At 42.0% G+C, this 10,703-nt stretch overlaps 1 long non-coding RNA gene across 1 annotated transcript; it reads left to right on the top strand.

Annotated features, from left to right (window-relative positions):
* LOC122462356 lies at window positions 1–7,702 on the top strand. The gene is made up of 3 exons (XR_006284853.1): window positions 1–159; window positions 4,603–4,609; window positions 7,693–7,702. It is a non-coding gene; the product is annotated as an uncharacterized LOC122462356 (long non-coding RNA).
* The last annotated feature ends 3,001 nt before the right edge of the window (window positions 7,703–10,703 follow it).

Below are 10,703 nucleotides of genomic sequence, written 5' to 3'. Positions count from 1 at the left end.
CAAACTTGTTCTGCCTCTTGTGCAGGGAAAGCCCCTGGTGGGTTGGGCCGGTTTGTTTACCTGCCGCATCCCGAGGTTCGGCTGATCGCGGCTCCCAGTGGCTGCGGTTCGCTACTCCAGGCCATTTGGAGCCGCTGGAAGCAGCATGGGCTAAGGGACGTACTGGCCATTGCTTCTAGCAGCTCCCACTGGGAGCCGCGATTGGCCGAACCTGCGGACGCCGCAGGTAAACAAACTCGCCCGGCCCACCAGGGAATTTCCCTGCACAAGCAGCGGAACAAGTTAGGGAGCCACTGCCTTAGTTAATCAGAATGGGGCATCTCCCCTCTAAAGTCACCGTCATCACCTAATAAGAATCAGTTAGGTAATCTTTGTGCAAATGATTAGTCCTCCCGGTTTTAGCAGATGTCACAAAAAGCCTGCAAAAATCCCCCAAACTCAACATTCGGTAACTGTTGACATCAGCTTATTTTGGCCATGAAGTCCACCAAGGCATTAGGTCATCAATAGCCTTGCAAAGACTGTCTTAAAATCTTATAAAATAGCTCAAAGATACAAAGCTAGCATAAAAATTAGAACTGAAATCACTCCAAACATCCGGCCTACATACACTCAACCAACAGAAAAACATCCTCATTTTAAGATCGTGCAACTGATTCTTTTTGAACCAGTGTTTAAAATTGTCTTTTATTTTTTTGTTGTCCAGTAGCCGTTAGCAACTGTAGCTTTAAACAGCATTTCAGCACAAAAATCTGGGAGAAATTGGACTTTGTCAGCCACAACACTCTCTTCCTCTTAAAAATTAATTCAGTTTCTAAATAGGGCCTCTTGTGCGCCCACACAAAGTACCCAATAACCAGAAGGATACACATTGACTTGTTTGATGTAGCTACTGTACTGTAACATCAACCTTACTTAGCTATGTTTTAGCTCCAGCTAGGTTTCTGCTCAGTCCATTAGCTTGCTGCTTATATTTGCTATTATTCACACTGTGAATAAACTATAAATCTGTGACACAGCCAGAGAACTAACTTCGTGTCCCTGTATGCAAACTGGAGCTCATGAGAAAAAGAAATTTTAATAAATAGTTTTATTTCAAAATGTTAATTGCACTGTTTAAAAAAAAAATCTCAAAGCAAAAGCTAAAGGACACATAACTCCATTCTCCAAGCCTGAAGGTAGTGGTGCTGGTTCATTATTTATATTGAAGTGGCATCCAAACAGTGCAAGATGTTTTCCAAACACTGAAGAACACCCAGTCTCTGCCCCAAAGAGTGTACAATCTGTTTCAAGATTTCCTGAGAGAGCGTGCTAAGCAACATTAGGAACTGGAGGCCAGGATGGTTGCTCAAGGTGGAATAAGGACTTCAGAAATATCCAAGATGATTTTGACTGACTGACAAGATTCCCAAGCAACAAATGTACCTACTGATTGCGAACATATTGTATATTCCTCTGGATGCCATGTTAATGGCATGTTAAATGGGATGTTAAAAACAGAGTTCTCTGATTATTACTTAACTGAGTGTATTTCTAAAAGAAATGATGGTAGGTAGGTTAATGAAGAAAAGCCTTGCAGAATAGTTTGCCATTGTTTTGAAACAAGATGGCATCTTAATTAGTCTTTGTTCAGATACATATCAAGCAAAAGAAATTATCAAGCAATCACAAAACTTGAAACTCATCTGTAAGTTTTTCATGAGCTCAAAAGCCATTAAATTGTATCAATAAGCTATAAAAAGTATTCAGCATAGTAGGTTATCTACGATTGTAGAGGTCATACTAGAAATCATGATTTTAAAGAACTTGCACAAAACTTAAAGTGGAGTTAATGTTGTTTCTGCATATCAGGGTCTTACCCTTCCAGAACATAGGATTTCAAAACCCCAACAAACGTTTCTTGTTACCAAGAGCAGATTATACATCAACCAGAACAAGCTATCTGCTTCATTAAACCAAACTAGAGCTGGGCAGAGAGGAATCAAAGGAGAACTATATGTATATGAAATCTTTAGAAGAAGCTAAAAGCATTAATCCTAATAGCATTAATCATGTGTGTCTCACCACATGCTTATGCTGATTTATTATTTCATTCTGTAAAACATGTTTATTAAGAATTGGTATAGATAGTGAAAGTCTCCATGACTAAGATAATGACTGTACTCTTTCAATTTCAAATTATCCCAAACCCATTAACCAGCAGGGTCATGTCAAGGAGAGCCAAAGAAAACTACATTCAGATTTATTGAGCAAGCTTATTCTGAAAGCACACAGTTTTTCATTCTGGATGATAGTTTTCCTTAATAAAAGAATTGAGGAACCTACTGTACATTGGGTTTGTTTTATGTAGGTGTTGCACTGTGATCTGATAAACAAGACAACCCCAATTTTTTGCTCTAGAGATATCAAAAGTGTTTGGGGGAAACGCTGGGGAAGATGAGGATGTTGGATAAAGCAGCATATCCAGTGCAATTGGGTAATGCACTGGTGATGGGGAACTTGACCAAACTGAAATTAACTGACAGGAGAAATTCACTGAAACAGAGGATGAGATAATTTTGGTTTCAAATAGCTTCTTTTCAGAATTCTGAGTCACATATTGTATTTCCATAATGTATGCTGAACACTTTACTGGCTACTAATAAACCTTGCCAGCTATAATTCTGTTTTAAGTTTAGATTTTAAAGGGACACCATTTAACAGCTGTTCTTTGTGATGTTTTTTAAACCTATTCTTACATTGAATTCATTGGTAGTTGTTGCAGGCATAAGGGTCTGCCAATGCACAATGGCTTGCAAAATTGGGGCCTAACTCACTTTCCCTATTTGCTTGGGTCTTTCACACAATGGCAAGGGAGAAAAAAATATTTTAAGAAATAGAAAAATGTGATTGCAAAACCAGAAGAATTGGCAGGGGGCCTGAGTGGCAGATGTAGGACCTAAAATTATTTATAACTCATTTTTTAAAATTGACTAGCTTTCAAGTTGCCCTTTAAGCAGAATGGTTAACTTTCTCCAGTAATCTGCTGTATGTCACTTATTTCTCCTACACACACACACACAATTTTTTTAAAACATATATTTCTGCCACAGTCATGGTTTATTGTACAGATAACTTTTATTGAGCTTGATAGAAAAATTACCCTGAATTACTTGGGTTTCTCTATTAATAGAAGTTTGCTATGGAGTGGAAGTAATGGAATAAAGTGTTAAGAAGAAAAAACATATAGAAAATACTTTTTAAAGTGCCTTATTCCATTGGCAGTTGATCCACACCAGTGGGTGTAGTATAGCTTTTCTACTTGTTCCCCTAATTTAGTGCTCCAAACCAACCTCTTTGTATAGTGTTTGTAGGCACCAATTCAATAAAGCACTTAAGCATGTGCTTAAAATTGATCTTTGTCAGCAAAGCATTTAAGCATGTCCTTAAATTTTAATTCATGTAATTTACTGAATTGGGACCTTGATCACTAAACTGTAAAGCAGTTCCCTACAATGGCAATATTATTATTAACCCTTCACACCTTCCCTTGTAAGTTATGTGCCCAAAAATCATCTGCTTTATTGTAACATTGTATGAATGAAACATTGTAAAATTATTAAAATGAAATGCTTTTTCATGTGCAAGAATAAGATTATTGGTTAATTTTAAAGTCAGCACCCATCTTTTAACCAAACATTAAAAAAATCCAGAGTGACTCTGTGGTTTTCAAATAAAATTCTGGCAATTGGATGACTTCCAAATAATTTGAAATAATATGATTAGCTATAATCATAAATGGATTTCCTGGCAGTGCATGTATTTTTTGGAATTTCTCTGAGCATCAATACTATATTTTAAAAGTTTGTACCATAAAAACAACTTGCTAGTCATTCTTATTAAGTAGTGACTATACATTATACTCTAATTGTACTCTTTAAATGTACAGTATTTGATTACTGAGTAATCACATATATTTGGCAGATTCAAACAGCCTCTCATTTTATGTATGATGAAAGTTCCTTATAAGACACCTCTTTTTCTGGGCATCTTAGACATGTGAAAAGGCGCTCAAAAGGAAGTGATTCCTGGAATTACAGCAATGGTTATTGACCTTTTGAGAGGTGAGTGATTGAAACTAAGTGGTTGGTGAGCTGTTTTTCTTTGTTTGGAAGCTATGTTTTTGGGCCAGATTGAGTGAGTTGGATTTTGTCATTTTGAGGAGCTGAGGCTAGGTTTCAACATTGGAATTAAAAAAGAGAGAAAATCAAATTGGGTGAAAGAAGAGATACTGTTGGATCCTAAGCAGCCTGATGTGGAAGACATTCCAATTTCTGAATGAAGATCAGTAGGGTTATTTAGGTCTAAAGTCCAAATTAATTTCCTTTCTGAAGAAGGTGGAGAAGCTGAGACAGCTGCTGTGAAACCAGATACATGCAGTGAAGCACGATTAGAGAAACTCCCAGCTGGAACAATGGGTGGGATAATTGTGGATGAGGAAGATGAAAAAGAACGTTGACTAGGAACAGTGGAAGAGAACAAAAGGAAAACAGATATAGTATGTTTCAACCTAGATTCCTGCAATGGAACAAAGAAGAAAGACTTGATTGGAGGTTTTCCGAGATGTGTTGTCCCTATCTGTGTTCCACTTCCCGTCCTCCTTCCCCTCTGATTCAGATTTGTCATATTCACAGTAGAGAAGGAACTGGAGACAGGGCTGGTCTGCCCCGCCCTTTATCACCTCGGATGAAAGCACAAGGCAAGCCAGGGTGCATGCATGGACCCAACGAACACTACTTTCGAATTCTCCAACTCTGGATACATGGTGCACATGTGTAACCCTTAGTGGAGGAATACAGATAGGCATGTTTTCAGTGCCTAACAAATAGTTATCTAAAATTACCTTGGAGTTGATGAGAATCATGACATAATAGGAAGCAGTCCCTCTAAAATGTCATTAGTTGTAGCCAGCCTGTCTCTGTTTTGTGGAAATTGCACAGAGTTGCTTATACCTCTAACTTCACTGAGGTTTACAGTCTCAAACCAGTTATACATTACCTTAAAGAGATGTAAGAAGGCTAAAAGTCACTATGATGGTAAACGCAGGCACTGCAGCAGAAATGAGTACTTAAAGGGTAGAACTACAAAGCATAACTGCTCAGATCATCTTCCTTGCCTATTCTCACTGCTTCACCCTTCTCTTTTAATCCCTCCACTGGCTTTCACTGCAGTAAGTGCAAGCCTTTAAGTCTCTTCACAACTCTGCCATCCTCCAGTTACTGGTAAATAACCTCCTCTTCTTTGAGTAGCATCCCTGTGGGTGCTCCACTTAAGGTGTTTGTGCATCCCTGTGCCGGAAATTAGAGATTTTCGGTAGCAGTGCTCAGTCAGGGCACACATGTGCAGTAGTCATCTTGCAGTGCCATTGGTGCCTCATCTAGTATGCACACATGATCCGACCCATTCAGTTCCTTTTCAGCTGTCCTTGGCTGCAGACGGAGCTCAGTGGCAGTGCGGCCTCTTCATTTACTCTAGAAATAAATAAGTTAGTTGTAGTTTAGTAAGTCTCGTTTACTGAGTTTAGTTAGATACCTCTTCTCTCCTCCACCTCCCTCCCCGCCCCAAATTTTTTTTTTTTATTGTTAGCTCCCCTTTCCTTGTTGGAGAACTTTCAATATCCATGATATCCGGTTCGCCCGGATTTAAATTAAGTGACTTTTGCCCTGAGGCAATACCAGTCTCTGATGGCCATTCTATATGTGTCCAATGTTTGGGAGAGACTCATATCCATCAAAAATGTGTCCATTGTAGTAACCTGAAAGCCAAGGCACAGCTCAATGGAGATATTCGCCTCAAAATGATTTTAATGGAAAAGTCCCTTCAGCCTACTGCTACGGACCAAAGCCAACCTCAGCAGTTGGTTCCCCCAGACAAAACTTCTGCTAAAGACAGTGCTCCGTCTTCCAAAATTTCTAGGGAGCAAGCCGCAACCTTCCCTCACAGGGACACTCAGAAAAAGAAGAGGTCCCCAGTGAGGTCGCTATCCTAGGTGCCGAGCTCGACTAGAGTTAGCATCTTTGAGGCTCCTGGCACCTACAGCACCATCCCCCTATGGGCCTCGGCGAAGCCCCACCACATTGACAAGGAGTCAAGGCACAGATGCGGCACCAACTACCCCGGTGCGTGACTCAGTACCGAGAACAGTACCACCGGAAGTGCTGCTGGCACTGGCTGAGTCATCGGTACCGACCGACAGACCAAGAACGGCACCAACCCTCCCAACCAAGGCTACATGCAAGGTGATCACGGCACCATTACCAGTACAGAGTACTACCCTTTGGGCTTTCCACTGCCTCACAAGTTTATTTCCAAAACCCTTCTGGTAGTGGCTGCCCACCATTTAAAAAAAGGGGTAATGATTTTCCCATACTGAGACAACTGTCTACTGAAAGATACAGCTCATGAAGAAGAGACAAAGGTGGTGTAGACACCATTGCTTTGTTCCAGACCCTGGGATTGCAAGTAAATGTACAGAAATCTACACTGACCCCAGTGCAACAACTGGAATTCATTGGGGCCTACCTCGATTCCGCAGAGGCCAGAGCATTGCTGCCTGACCACAGATTCATAACATTAAACAACCTCATCTCGACAGTTACCAGCAGCCCTCAAATGTCCACCAAAACCTGCCTACAACTATTAGGTCACATAGTGTCCACGACATTCATTGTGAGACACTTGACAATGCATATGCATTGCCCACAGCACTGGCTGAGAATAGTATACACCACATCAAACACAGTCTAAACAAAAGAGTAATGGTACCTCCAAAGGTCATTGCATCACTACAATGGTGGACAAAACCAGAAAACATCTGCACAGGGATCCCTTTCCAATAGGATTCACCGTCACTAATAATCACAACTGATGAGTCATTGATAGGCTGGGGTGATCACTTGGACCAGCACACCGTACAAGGCAGGTGGTCAGTGACGGAAACCCAACTTCACATCAATCTCCTAGAGCTCCGAGTGGTATACAGTGTGTGCAGACTCTTCCTTCTGATCATACAGAATGAATCAATCTGCATACTGACCGACAACATAGCATGCATGTTCTATATCAATTGCCAAAGAGGGGCTCATTCCCATTCACTCTGCACCGAAGCCATGAAACTATGGAATTGGTTCATACACCATAACACAACAATCTCAGCATCTTACCTCCCAGGGTGACAGAACACGATGGAGGACAAACTGAGCAGATATTTCTCCGAGGAACACGAATGGGAAGTACATGACAGCGTCCTCCACTTGATATTCCAAGAATGGGGCTTTTCATCTGTAGATCTGGTTGCATCAGCAACGAACCACAAGTGCCCACTTTTCTGCTTAGGGGATGCCCACCCAAGTCTTTAGGGGATGCTTTTCTCATTTTGTGGGACACAGCACTCATGTATGCATTGCCACCGATACCTCTAATCGCACGAGTCATTCACAAAATTCCTACCATCAGGGCCTGGATCATACTGATTGTCCCAATGTGGCCGAGACAGACTTGGTTCCCTTACCTGCTACGATTGGCAGTGTGCACCCATGAGCGTTTCCCTTGTGGGTGGATTTCCTCTCACAAAACAAAGGCTGAACTCTTCACCCAAATCCAGAGAAACATCACCTCAAAGCATGGTTTATACATGGTTCCAACACGATAAAGTAACCTGCTCAGAACAAATGAAACATGTATTACTAAATAGCAGGTGATCCACCACCTGCAATACGTACCTTCAGAAATGGAAGAGATTCTCACTATGGTGCCAACAAAAAATGTTAACTACAGTCACAGTGCCTCTCCCAGTCATACTGGACTACATATTGGAATTCAAAGAATCAGACTTATCCATAAGCTTAATCAAAGTACACCTAGCGGCTATCACAGCCTTTCACCATAAGTTGTATGGAACGTCAGTCTTTGCACACCCAATCACTAAACGCTTCCTCAGTGGGATACAAAACATTTACCTGACAGCCTACACTCCCATGGGACTTGAAGCTTGTACTTAAATGCCTCACCAGAGCATCTTTTGAACCTTTAGTGACCGGCTCACTCCTTCATATGTCCATGAAACTCACATTCTTGGTTGCGATCACCTCAGCTAAACAAATCAGCGAGATTGGGGTACTGATGGCCAAGCTCCCGTACACAGAGTTCACTAAAGACAAAGTCACTTTGTGACCACACCCCAATTTTTTACCTAAAGTATCCACATCCTTCCATATAAACCAACCCATACACCTTCCCACGTTTTATCCAAAACCACACGGGAACTTCCAAGAGACCATACTACATACACTCGATGTCAGGCGAGCCATAACATTTTACTTAGAACCAAACCCTTGTGGAAATCCCCAAGACTGTTTGTTTCTACAGCAGAACGCTCCAAGGGATGTACAGTATCAACCCAGAGACTATCTAAATGGATCTCCACTTGCATTCAATTTTGCGACTGACTACATAATGAGGAACCCCTGCAAAGGATCCAATCCCATTCTATGCATGCCATGGCTATGTCTATAGCTTTCCTGAATAGTGGCCCTCTAATAGACATATGCAGGGATGCCACATAGGATTCTGAACTCACTTTTGCAAAACACTATGCCATCACTCAATGTTCTATGTCAGACGCAATATTAAGCCTTACTCTGTGCTCTCTGCAACAACAAACCTGACTCCGAAGCCTCTACTGACCACAGTAGGTCTCTGCTTTACAGTCACCTGAAGTGGAACACCCACAGGGACACTACTCAAAGAAGAGGAGGAAGTTACTCACATTGTGAATTAACAAGGGTTCTATGAGATGTGTGTCCCTGTGGGTGCTCCACTACCTATCCTCCTCCCCTCGACTGCAGTGTTCGTTAATTGAGCTCTGCCGTAGAGAAGGAACTGAACCGGTTGGGTCATGCACGCGCTAGATGAGGCGTCAACAGCACAGTGAGACTACTACTGTGCATGCGTTCCTCAACCAAGCACTGCTACCAAAAATCTCCATCTACGGTGCAGGGATGCACCAACACCTGAAGTGGAGCCCCCTCAGGGGGGGACATCTCAAAGAACATTCGTTACTGCACAAGGTGAGTAACTTCCTCTTCTTGGTGGATACTTCTGAGGGGGAGACAGCAAGCTGTTGGTCAGGCTCCCAAAGGGTCAGTTTACAAAACTACCTTGAAGCAGATGAACTCACCACCTTCTATAATGACAGGTTTCAGAGTAACAGCCGTGTTAGTCTGTATTCCATGCTCAAATAAACTGGTTAGTCTCTAAGGTGCCACAAGTACTCCTTTTCTTTTCACCACCTTCTGCAGCCAGAAGCAATGACATGCGTGCTGGAATAGTATATCAGAGGTTACATGCTGTAGCACTAAACAGTACAATGAGAAAATCAGCAGCGATAGAGGCTAGGAAGGCATAATTCGTTATCTGTTGCTGTTATTTATTATTTAACATTCATATTATGGGATCACAGCGAGGTCCCAGTCAGGATCAGGACGCTGTGGTGGGCACCTGTGGGGAAACATATATATAGATGAATGCCTTCTTAGGGAAACAACTAAGAGTCTGAATTGGGATTAAACTGAATTGAATTGGAATTTGGGCACCTGATTCCCTTAGGCTGCTTTGAAAAATCTCAGCCTAAGGCAACAAAGAACGTAAAGCAAAGTCTTACAGCAAGACACTTTTCCTTCTGCACTTTCCTAATCTGGCTTTTTGCATCTGCAGACCCATTCTGATAATCCCTTACTGAATGTTCCCAACTACTTACCTTTACTTTACACCTTGGGGCCAGATTGTGACTGAACCCGGCATGTGCGTCCATAGGGGTGGAGGGCAGAAAGAGCCTCCTTCTCCCTTGCACTCTTGGAGGCCTAATTAAGGTCTTTGTGCTCCCCTTGAAGGGAAAGGCTGCTTTTGACTAATGGTGTTAGTCAGCAAGGCAAGAGGTGCAGCCATGGTCCAGCTTCCCCTGCACCAGCCAGCACTGCTGGCCAGCATGCTGCAAGTCCCTAGGAGCACAACTGAGCCCTAAGATTTCCATTTCCAGGTTTATGTTTCTTATTTGTTTCTGTTTTGAACCCCAGTGCTCTTCTGTGAGCAAACACCTCCCCTGGCAAATATGTCTGAGATCTTCCGATAGCCTTTGCAATTAGTAATGGAGCTAAGAAATTATCCAAAAGTAATAGGAGCCGCGCATGGTCATACAGTGCAGGTATGGAGATTAAAATGGCAGCAAAGCCTAACAAATTTATCTGAAACTAGCTGGTAGAGTGGGCACTTCAGAAATGCAAAAGTTAAATATAACTGGTAGCCAGTAAGATGTGGGTTATGTTTCAGTGTACAGACTAATTGTTTTCTTAATGGGGTAATGCTTCTGGAGGCCACAATTTGGAAATGCAATGGCTTGGAAAATGGAAGTCAATAAAACAATGCAAGGATAACTGGCATAACTAAAGGGGCAGAGAATTCAGGTGCAGACAGTTTAATCACCAAACTGATTCCTCATTTGTTAGGTATGGAAATGCTGGTTTGGAAGTTGATAGAGCACATCAGGAGTTATGGTTTAAGTCCTGAGAGTGCAGGCTACCAAGTGTTGTCATGGCAATTTGTACCCTTCAGGGTAGAGAACACCTTCCTTGCAGCAAGTAAAACGGAATGCATCCTTTAATTCTTTT

Source organism: Chelonia mydas, chromosome 1 (assembly GCF_015237465.2).
Source record: "Chelonia mydas isolate rCheMyd1 chromosome 1, rCheMyd1.pri.v2, whole genome shotgun sequence".
Lineage (NCBI taxonomy): Eukaryota > Metazoa > Chordata > Testudines > Cheloniidae > Chelonia > Chelonia mydas.
The sequence above is the reverse complement of the archived record's forward strand: the minus strand, read 5'-3'. Positions and strand labels throughout refer to the sequence as shown.